The following is an 11,261-nucleotide window of genomic DNA, read 5'->3' as shown; positions in this document are numbered from 1 at the left end:
AGAAGTTCTCTTTCATGTGACTCCTTCAAGGCAACCCTTTGCTTTTTTCACTTCCCATATGTTTTCTGAGCAAAGCTACTCAAGGGCATAAGGAATCGTTCTTTTCCTATGTGTTAGAAACCATTTGTCAGTGCATGCTAGCAGACCCTCCAAGTGTCCCTATTTTCCAGGGACGTCCCTGATTTAGAGAAGCCATCCCAGTTTCTGATTTGATCCCAGAATGTCCCACTTTTCCATAGGATGTCCCTATTGTCATTGGAGAAATGTTGGAGTTATCCATCTTCTAAGCCATCGGAAGACAATCCTGTACAGGGTATAGAGAAGATTTTTTTTTTTAAAAAAAAAGTTTGCTGTTTTATGATGCTTTTGTATATGTTGGAAGCTGCTCAGAGTGCTGGGGAACCCAATAAGATGTGTGGGGTATAAATAGTAAAATTGTCATTCTGGAACGTCCCTATTTTCATCGGAGAAATGATGGAGGATATGTGCTAGCAAAAGGGTTGCCCACTGTCCGAAAAAACACTGACCAAGCCCAAAGGTTTCTCTGTGTGTGCATCCAGTTCTAGTGTAATAAATTTATAGAATCATAGAGTTGGAAGAGACCACAAGGGCCATCCAGGCCAAGCAGGAAACACCATCAAAGCATTCCTGACATATGGCTGTCAAGCCTCCGCTTAAAGACCTCCAAAGAAGGAGATTCCACCACACTCATTGGGAGCAAATTCCACTGTCGAACAGCTCTTACTGTCAGGAAGTTCTTCCTAATGTTTAGGTGGAATCTTCTTTCTTGTAGCTTGAATCCATTGCTCCGTGTCCGCTTCTCTGGAGCAGCAGAAAACAACCTTTCACTCTCTTCTACAGTATATGACATCATTTTATATATTTGAACATGGCTATCATATCACCCCTCAACCTTCTCTTCTCCAGGCTAATTCAGTTCACTGCTGCTAAACCCTGCCATCAGTTTCGGCTTTAGGTGTGATCAGCAAGCTCAGTGGTTTAACCACAGTGCCACCTGGGTCCCACAATAGGGAGTAGGGTGGCCAATAATAGTAGTAGTAGTAACAACAACAACAACAACAACAACAACAACAACAACAACAACAACAACATATTTATACCCCACCCATCTGGCTGGGTTTCCCCAGCCACTCTGGGCTTCTCCCAGCAAAATATCAAAAACACGATAAAACATCAGACATTTAAAACTTCCCTAAACAGGGCTGCCTTCAGATGTCTTCTAAAAGTCAGATAGTCATTTGTTTACACATCGCTGAAAAGAAAAAGGGAAAAGGAAACACATCTCCCAAAACGATGGCAAAGGAGGCTACAGATTACATATGGAAATTTAGGAAATAATTACTAGAATTTATATACAGTACAGATTTTATATATCATTTTATATATATATATATATATATATATATATATATATATATATATATATATAAAAATACATACAGTGGAACCTCGGTTTATGAACACCTCGGTTTATGAATTTTCAGTTTATGAATGCTGCTGACCCATCTGGAACGGATTAATTCATTTTCCATTACTTTCAATGGGAAAGTTTGCTTCAGTTTATGAACGCTTCAGTTTATGAACAGACTTCCGGAACCAATTACACCCATGCTTCAGTTTATGAACATTTCAGTTTAAGTACTCCGCGGACCCGTCTGGAACAGATTAATCCACTTTCCATTACTTTCAATGGGAAAGTTCGCTTCAGTTTATGAACGCTTCAGTTTAAGTACTCCGCGGACTGTCTGGAACGGATTAATCCACTTTCCATTACTTTCAATGGGAAAGTTCGCTTCAGTTTATGAACAGACTTCCGGAACCAATTGTGTTCATAAACCGAGGTACCACTGTAATTTCTATGCCATTCTTCTGTGGATCACAGGGCAGTTTTCAATATAAAAATAGAAAAACACATAACATAGAAACAAACAAACAAAATAAAAACCCCTCCCACTTTAAAAGGCCATAGATTGTTTAATAAGCTAAAGGCCTGGGAAAAGAGGAATGATTTTGCCTGGTGCCTAAAGATATGCAATGAAGGCACCAGGCAAGCTTCCCCGGGGAGAGCATTCTTCAAGCAGGAAGCCACTTGCAGGAAAACGATGTACTGTATTGATTGCTGTGTCCTATGCTCCTTGCTCAGTGTGCTGTCCGGCACTGCACATTGTTGATGCAACTTCAAGGGGTTTGATCTCCCTTCATATGGTTCTTGATCTTTAAATCAGACTTGGAGCAGACAGCTCTTCAAATGGAGAGCTGTCTTCTGAGAGCCCTTCAAATAAAGTACAGCCCTCTGTAAATTTGGACACGTGGCCACCATAGCGGGGAATCTCCTTTCTAAGCTGCCTAGGGGGAGAGCAGGATGAGACTGCAAATTAGAAGAAGGCAAAGAAGAATTGAATTCATATGCCCAAATCCATAGTGGTCTTTTCTCCTGGATGAAAGCAAAATGTTCAAAATTCTCCTGTGAATATTCGCCTGGTTCAAATGGTGCTCTCCTGCACCAGGCATTAAAGAGAAAGGCCTTTCATGTGAAATAAATGTCTTCCAAATCTTTACACTAGGTGTGCTAAAGCAAAAATAAAAAATAAAAAATAAATTAAGCAGCTGGTTTCAGGTTCTGAATGACTCACCATCTTTCCACGAACATTTCACATTCTATTAACTAGTTTGTGCAATGTCTCTGGAAGGTTATTTGACTTGTTAGAGGAAAAAGACGAACTTATATCTAAGAAACATCAACTTTCTCTATGAATGTATGACTGGCTGTAACCCACTGGGCAGTACCACCTTCTGGGGGCAGGTGGATTTTCTAGGGGGACACTGGAGGTGGGCCTTGCTAAGCGCACTAATCACTTATTATTCAATGAAATGAATTTTCAGTTGCAAGGAAATGAGGTCAATTTCATTGAGGCCAAATAGGTCATTTCTATGTTTATTTCAAAGTTTACTCTGTTCAAATACAATATAGGCCAGGGTTCCCCAAACTATGGCCTGCAAGGCTCATTTATGCGGCCCCCGGTGACCCCCGCTGCTGCCGCCCGCTGTTACCGGCACAGCACGGCATGGCATGGCTGCCCACTTCCAGGTCACCGGGAGCATTGGAAATAGCTTGTGTGCATGCGCATCATTTCCGGCGCACTTACGAGCCAGAGGAGGCCCATGTGCATGTGCCCAAGCTATTTCCAGTATTCCGGCAACCCGGAAGTGTGACAGAAATCGTATGTGCGCACGCGTATGGGTGTGCGCTCCTGCGCGCTCCGGCCCGCAGCACAATCGACACTAGCAGCACCGGCCCTCGGCAAGGTAAGTTGGGGGACTCCTGATATAGGCTATCGCGAGCCATACCAATTTCTAAGCCTACCTGAGCTAGAAGATGCAGTTTGGATACAATATGATGATTGCAAGTTTTTTTGTAACCATTATAAAGATATGTCTGAACAATTTGAGGAAATTCCAGATTGGGTGATAAAGTTGGGGAAGTGGAGGAAGAACTAATTGAGCTAAAAAATAACATTTTGCCAAAGTTTAAGGAATCATACCAAGAGTTTGGGTTAGATAACTCACTGTCCTGCACTACAGACAGTGGTTAAGTAGCTCCTTGTTGCATTTCCAACTTCGTATTTGGTGGAATGCGGTTTTAGTTCAACTCCTCTCCAAGCAAAGAAATCAACTCCAGATAACTAAACATGGTGATTTAAGACTTCTGCTCCGTGACTTTAAACCAGACATTGGGAAACTGGTGTCAGTTCCTCAAGCTCATCTAGGGCTGTCCCAAGACATTTCCCCACTTAAAGCAGAACACTGCACTGCCACTGTCATCTGAAGCATCCTAGGAAACCCTGATGCACTGAAGGCAGTGGGGAAAGAAAAAAGGAGACCAGATAGGAGCAGGCAGTGGTGACCACATTTAAACCTTGCTGAGAACTCTCCGCTATCTCTGAAATATAAAATGCCTCACTGCAGACTGTAACTCCAAAGCACCTTCCCCAACCTAGCCTCCTCCAGGTGTACAACTCCAGTGAACCCTGATCCTTGGCCATGCTAGTTGTGGTTGATGGTCAGTGTAGCTGAATAACTCCAGACCAGGTTTGGGGATCCTGCAGCCTTCCAGATTGGATTACAATTCCCATTTCCCTTATCAGTTGGGACTGATAAGGACAGAAGGTCAACTTCTGGGGAGTCATAGGCTCCCCATCCTCTCTCTATCATCTAGAGGGCATGGTTCCTTCAAGGAACTCACAGTGGAATGCTCGGCTCTCCGAACATCTTTTTTTAAAAAAATTCTCACAACAACTCTATGAGGTAGGTGAGTCTGATAGACACTGGCCCAGGATCGCTGAGCAAGCTGGCTTGCTTGTTGGTCCTACACAGCTGCCATTACAACACACTTCGCTTGTTTCAGTCATAGTTTGCAAAGTTTCTGTAGTCATATTTGCTCCATAAGACTCCACAGTTCACTTTTAGGTCCAAGCAGGCATGCTGGCAGTGTACTCAGGAGCCAAGTTGGCAGTATGTCTCTGATGTCCCTTCTTATATACAACCCACATTCAAACAGCACCAGAGATTCCCTTCCTGATAACAGATGGGCTCCCAAGATTACCTGGAAAATCTGATGATGCTGACATCATGTTTCCCCATAGTCAAAGGACCAATCACAGCATGTACATTTTCATATAGCCAATTATGGTAGTAGCCTTTCTCAGATCACCTGCGTTAAACTGATGGAAGCATGAGAGATTTTGGTTCTCGAGGAGCAGGGCAGATGATACCTCCAAGGACTGAGCGGCACTCATCTTGCAAACCCAATGGGTAAAAGGCAGAGATAGCTTAAAGAGGGAAACATACATGAAAAGGGTAAGGATCTAGCTAATAAGGCCTAAGATTATTTGCTAATCTATCCAGTGTGCAAGGTGAGGACATGCTGGCTTCCCATGGGGCAATCTTCACAGGAACCAACTTAATAATACAGCACATTCCTTCAAGCACTGCACAGTATGTATGGCCATTGTAGAAGAAGAAGAGTTTGGATTTGATATCCCGCTTTATCACTACCCGAAGGAGTCTCAAAGCGGCTAACATTCTCCTTTCCCTTCCTCCCCCACAACAGACACCCTGTGAGGTAGGTGGGGCTGAGAGACTTCAGAGAAGTGTGACTAGCCCAAGGTCACCCAGCAGCTGCATGTGGAGGAGCAGGGAATCGAACCCGGTTCACCAGATTACGAGTCTACTGCTCTTGACCATTACACCACACTGGCTCCCTGGAAGTAAAATTGTACTTTTACATCAAATTATTTCCTGCTTGCTTTGAATTCTTTACCAAATTTGCAAAGCTTTCTTTGAGAAACCAGTGGCCTGCCAAAATTTTATCATGTCCTCCAGTCCCACCCAGATTCTGTGAGAGTGAGGGAGATGTGGATCCTACCATACATTTATAGCATAGGGTGGGGTGGGGATATCCACCGTTAGAGAAACAACCCATTTATTACCCTGCCATGTCACTGTGAACACCCCCACCCATCTGAATACTCCCTTGAGATGTTCTCTGGTGGAATTTCACTGGTGGAATAGCTTCACTGGTAGAACTTTCCATCAGCATGGGTGCCAACGTACAGTGACATATTTGTTGTCCCATTCTTATGCCATTTCCTATGGCCCCTACTGCATTCAATTTTTAGATAGTCCTAACCACTTACCATTAGATACACTGGTGGAGGAAGGTGTGGGGGGGCGCACCACTCCAGGTGTCATCCCTAAGCGGGGGTGACATTCGGTGCTCCGTCCGCCCACATCTTGGGCTCCCACGCCTACCACGAGCTGTTGGGGGAAGAGGGGAGCTGCTGCGCCGTTTTGCCAGTTCCTTCCTTTCCCCTTCCTGCTCACCTGCCTCCTTCCCATCCTCTCCCCTGCCTGCCTGCCTGCCTCCTCCAGCTGGGAGTGGGGCGGAGCAGCTCCTGATGGCTGGCGGTAGGCGTGGGAGTCACGAGCGGGCAATGCGCCATTGCCCCATGCTCCCGGCAGGGGAGAGGACGAGAAGGAGGCAGGCGAGTGGGAAGAGGAGAGGAAGGAAGTGGGATCAGTGGGTGCGCACCTGGCTATCCCATGCCTGGGAGGGCACCCTCTGTGCCCCTCATGAGCACGCCCCCATGCCCCTCGGGAATGCGCCTGCTCTGGGCAGCGCGGGCATATGCTCCGCCACTGATTAGAAACCTAGAGAGGAATGCATGTGGCATGTGTGGGATTCAAGCTTTTGTACAAGGAGAAGTGCGTGTGTGAGGGGGGGGAAGAGAGATTTCTGTCTGGTTTCAGATCCTCACCAGGCGAGCTCTGTCAAGCTGGAAGTAAAGGATTGGTGCTAATGTGATTCCATTCTTTGTGTTACTCTAGTTTCACTCTTACTGGTTACAGAAGGTAGAATAAAAAAAAGTACAGAGGTGGTTTGCCTTGGTGGTTCCGGTTCTCAGATCTGTGAATCTGTCAGATGAACTTGTTCTTGCAGTGTTGCACTTCCCTTGAAGGAACAGGAGCATAATTTGCTTTTTAGTGGGGTGGTGGAGGTTCCAACTGCATCCAGCTTTGTCCCTGGAGGGTCAGGTATCTTCAGCGTTGTGAAGTGCCTTCTGCAAGCTTCAGTTGTTCAGGCCAGCTACGGCTGCTCCTTGACAGGAACACACTGATTGCTGTAAGGTACTTTACATGGGGTTTCTTTTGAAGTTGATACAGAAAGTTCAGCTGGTGCAGCTCAGTAAGAAACTCTGCTCTTGAGTGGGGCAGCTAGCCAGAGGCGTAAAGCTGGTTCTTAGGAAATTTCCCTCCTGCCAATCTGTTTCCTGTCTGAATTCAAGCTATTGTCAATGACTTATAGAGCTCTGAAGGATGTAGGACCTAACTGCTTGAAGGAGGGCCTCTGCCTATGTAGCTCTGCCTGAATATTAAGATCTGTTGAGGAAATGCTGCCTTCCTGCTTCCTTTTTTTAAAAAAGCAATTTATTAAATTTTTCTAATAAACACATTAAACATTTTAAACAAAACAAAACATTCAACAACAAACACAACACACACAATTTTTCTCTTTTTAACACCTGTTCATCTATCTCGAATTCCCGATGCTCTGCCGAGCTTTGACTTCCCTCCCTCCCCTCATCTGGTTTTCTTATCCACTCTTATCTCGCTGTTCCTGTATTCCTTCTACTTAAAGTCAATTCGTAGGATTTATTTCAGTCCTGCAAGTGTCTTTAAACTTCTACAATTCCTCTCCATATAGTCCACAAATTTACTCCAGTCTTTTTGGAACTTTGCCTCTCCCTGGTTTTGGATCCTGCTAGTCAGTCTTGCTAATTCAGCATAGTCTATCATTTTTGTCTGCCACTCTTCAATTGTCGGTAACTCCTGAGTTTTCCATTTTTGGGCTAACAAAGTCCTTGCCGCGGTTGTCACATACATAAATAATACTTGATCTTCTTTTACAATCTCTTGTCCTATATGACCCAATAAAAAGCCTCTGGTTTTTTGGGAAAGGTATATGTAAAAATATTTTTCAGTTCGTTGTATATCATTTCCCAAAATCTTTTAATTTTTTCGCATGTCCACCACATATGATAAAATTCACCCTCCTTCTCTTTACATTTCCAGCATGTTTTACTACTCATCCTATACATCTTGGCTAATTTTACTGGTGTTAAATACCATCTGTACATCATCTTCAAAACATTCTCTTTCAGGACAGTACATGCAGTAAATTTCAATGTTTGGTTCCACAATTTCAACCACGCATCATATTCAATATTATACCCAAAATCTTTTGCCCATTTTATCATCACATCTTTTGTCAATTCATCCTTCGTATACCATTCTAACAACAAATCATACATTTTTGACAACAATTTTGTCCTGCCTTCCAACAATTCTATTTGAAATTTGGACCTTTTATCTTCAAAACCTATTTTCTTATCATTTATAAACACATCATTTACTTGGTGGCCTTCCTGCTTCCTTATAGCATGTAGAAAATTAAATATCAGATGTGAGAAACAAAATGACTACACTCTATGTGGTATACCTAGATTCTAGGTGTGGGATTAGCGAAAGTGGAGGTGAGAGTGTCCTCAGACACATGACACCGATATCCTTTCAACCAGTGCTTTTTTTCTGGGGGGGGGGGGAATGTTAAGGGTACTCTCATTTTGACTCTAGAAAACCACCATTTTACAGTTCAAATCAGGAAAAATAATTACAGTAAATGGACAGAAGTATAAAGAACATGCAATTACAGTACTCATATTGAAATACTGCCCCAAAATGAGGCCAAACTTTCATCAGTAAAACACCACACGTCCACATTCCACACTGCTTCACACATTAAATGTTCGCTTCCGCCTGAGACTCAGGAAACACCGGGAAAGGAAATGAGGCCGCCATTGGGGGTAGCAATGGACCTGACGATTTACCTTGCTAGAGAAGAAACTTAAAAAAAAATTTTTTTTCCTTCTCCCATTAGATTCACAAAATGTTTAGGGGTATGCATACCCCTTCGTACCCCCCCCCCAGGAAAAAAGCACTGCTTTCATCCAATATTGGGTTGACCAAATGCTGGTGACGGTTTCAAGCTGTCATATCATATTATGATCCTGGCCTTGGGTGATAACCATAGCTTGGTGAAGGAACAGGCATAGAATAATCTGCATGGTTTATGTATTGCACTCATTGCACATTGTACTGCAAATCTGAAGGCCTCTTGCATTGGCTTTCATGTTTGCTTTTGACGTAAATGAATCTTCCTGTTTGCAGAGTCAACCACAGGTACATGATGGTGTGTGCTAATGGTAAACTGGAAGACTAGCAAAAAGAGATCCAATTTGCACGGTCCATTTCTCTTTGCTTTTAAACTCAGTCTAGCTCCCTCTCCCCTCCCACATCAAAGAACAAGGATATTAATAAAAGGACCAATCACTTTACAGCCGTTTTCTTGTTCAACCAAGGTTCACAACCCAACAACAAACCGGATCATGGTTTGTTGGCAGTAAATATATCATTGTTCAGCCACTGGGCAGGGTTCACACATAACACTAAGCCATGGTTTAATAAATAATAATAGACCATGGTTTCGTTTCATGTGAAGGCCAGGCCAATGAGTTGCCCTCCCATGTTTTCAAGCTTCCTATGTTTCCCGCGTAACAGGAGGAAAGCCTACAATTTCTTTATGCTGCTTTCTGTATTGTTTAGTTGAAAGGAAGCCTTGGGCCACTTTGCTCTCACCCTCAAGGAATGTGGTGCTATATAGATGCAAGAAAAACATTGGCAGGGTTTATTCATGCCAGGGCACCTTGCCCATTTGGGGACACGTGTGAGAGAAAGGTCAGCCATATCCCTTGAAAGCCACGGCAAAATGTCAAGAAAGAGCACGGAAGGGGAGTTTTGTACCTAATTCTAGAGCCCTGGTGTGTGAGGTTTGGTGTCAAAGAGCTGGCTGCTCCCTGCTTCCCCTGAAATTGAGGTGAGCTAATTATGTCGCAGAGGTGCTCTGCCTTCCATGCAATGCAGTTCCATTAGCTGGAAGAATCCTGTCTACTGCATAATGGCTTTCCCCGAGGAGGAGCTGTCAACAGCCGTGTGGGCCAATTAAATAATGGCTTTTTCCTGAGGAGGAACTGCTCTAACCTGGTATAGGAAGAAGCAAGTATGCTCATTGTACCTGGCAGCCCTGACCTGGGCAGAAAAATAAACCCACAGTATTGTCAGCTTGTTCGTATAGCCTTTCCACAAGGGTAACCAAGCACATCTTCCTCATTATATTACCAATATATGAGGCTGAACTGTGTGAGGCTAGCAATAGGGGGTCAAAAATAGAAGACCTCTCTTCCCGGAGCAAAGAAAGAAAAATAGAACTCATAACACCCACTCATCCCAAGAGACCAACTTGAAAATCTTCCCGGTTCTTTATTCACTGGAATATCCATTTCGAATGGCGTGGAGGGATCTAATATTGATTCCAAATGTTTTATTGATAAGGCATGCATACAGGAGACTTTCATTTGTATGAGATCAGCGTGTCGAATTCCAGCTCCCCAAAAAATTATGCCAGTTTCGTGTGAGCTGATCTTTATCGCCTGCAAAGAGAATTTATAGTGAAATAGGAATGATGGCCGCTCTTTAGAGTGCAATCCTAAACATGGTGATTCACAGGTAGGTCCCGCTGAGCTAGCTCAGTGAGGTTATCTCATTGAAAAGTTGGTTAATAATACAGTGGTACCTTGGGTTACGTTACCTTTGGGTAACGTAATTTCGGGTTGTGAACGCAGCAAACCTGGAAGTGTATACTTACAGGTTTCTTCGTGCATGTGCAAAAATGCTCTATCACGCTGCATGCATGCACAGAAGCTGCGCCTCTGGATACAGACTTTTCAGGGTAAGTAAAAAATTATATGTACTGTATATTTCTGGAGATGGATAGCTTTTAAATAATACCTGATCTCTAATTTTCAGTCTTTTGCCCCATAAGACTCTGAGATTTTGCTCAGGTTCTTAATGGGTGTTCATACTCCCTCCCCCCCTCAAACTATGAGCTTCAAAATACCTTCAAATCATGAATTTGTTGGCATTGCATAGTAAATGTGAGCCAGGATAGAGTAGGATGAAATTCTGGGCAGTAGAAGTGATTTCTGAGACCCAGAGTGCCCTCAGGCTACACACCAACGGGATTTGGGCATGCTATAGTTTGCAGTGCAATTCTCCGGCCAAAGAATGTGTAAAAAATTGCATATATTGGGGTAAAAACGTGCATAGAAATACATATATTAGTGAAAATAACATTCCAAAAAGTGCACTATATTAGGTAAAATTACATACCGTGTGTGTGTGTGTGTTAGGAGAAATTTGCACTAAATGCTGATTACTTTTCCTGAGGTTTTTTTTTTTTTAATCACAGACTGGTGTGCAGAACTGTAAAATGAGACACTGAAAGAAACTGACATGGGCAGATTTCCCCATCCCTATGTGCAGTGAGTTGGAGAGCATGGACTACTTGTGGAGAAACCGGAGGCAAAGGAGGACTTTGCGAGAAGGCTCCTGAGAGGAGATTCCAGAAGGTGACACTTTCCTTGTGCCAGCGGCACTACGAGGGCAGACTGCACCTGTTGACATTTCCTCTGCAGCAACAATGGAAGGTGTGTGCAGGAGCCCCATATTCTACTGAAAGCGGGCGTCACATTAATTCATGTGAGCCCAGGCCCATGCTTTGGGGG

The sequence above is a fragment of the Zootoca vivipara genome, chromosome 3 (genome assembly GCF_965207765.1).
Source record: "Zootoca vivipara chromosome 3, rZooViv2.hap1.1, whole genome shotgun sequence".
In the NCBI taxonomy this organism is placed as follows: Eukaryota; Metazoa; Chordata; class Lepidosauria; order Squamata; family Lacertidae; genus Zootoca; species Zootoca vivipara.
This window is presented reverse-complemented; position numbering follows the sequence as displayed.